This window comes from Penaeus monodon, chromosome 21 (assembly GCF_015228065.2).
Source record: "Penaeus monodon isolate SGIC_2016 chromosome 21, NSTDA_Pmon_1, whole genome shotgun sequence".
Taxonomy (NCBI): domain Eukaryota; kingdom Metazoa; phylum Arthropoda; class Malacostraca; order Decapoda; family Penaeidae; genus Penaeus; species Penaeus monodon.
In genome coordinates, this window is record NC_051406.1 from 41,646,297 (window position 1) to 41,646,578 (window position 282).

A 282-nucleotide genomic window follows, 5' to 3' on the forward strand; every position below is an offset into this window, starting at 1 on the left:
AAAGTGAAGGAGGTGAAAAGGAGGACGAAAGTGGGAGATAGAGATGATGAAATAACCCTAAAACGGCGAAAGAAGAAGAGGTGAAAGAAATGACGAAATGAAATACAGAAAGAGGCGGAGAGGTAAGGAAACATATAATAAACAAGAGCCAAACGGGAAGGGATAAATAAGGATAAACGAAAGGAGGGAATAGAGAAAAATCACAAAAAAGAGGAAAAGGAAAACGGATGTCACCGATGAAGTCACAAGCAAAGGAAAATCCCAAGATGCAGTCACTTTCGG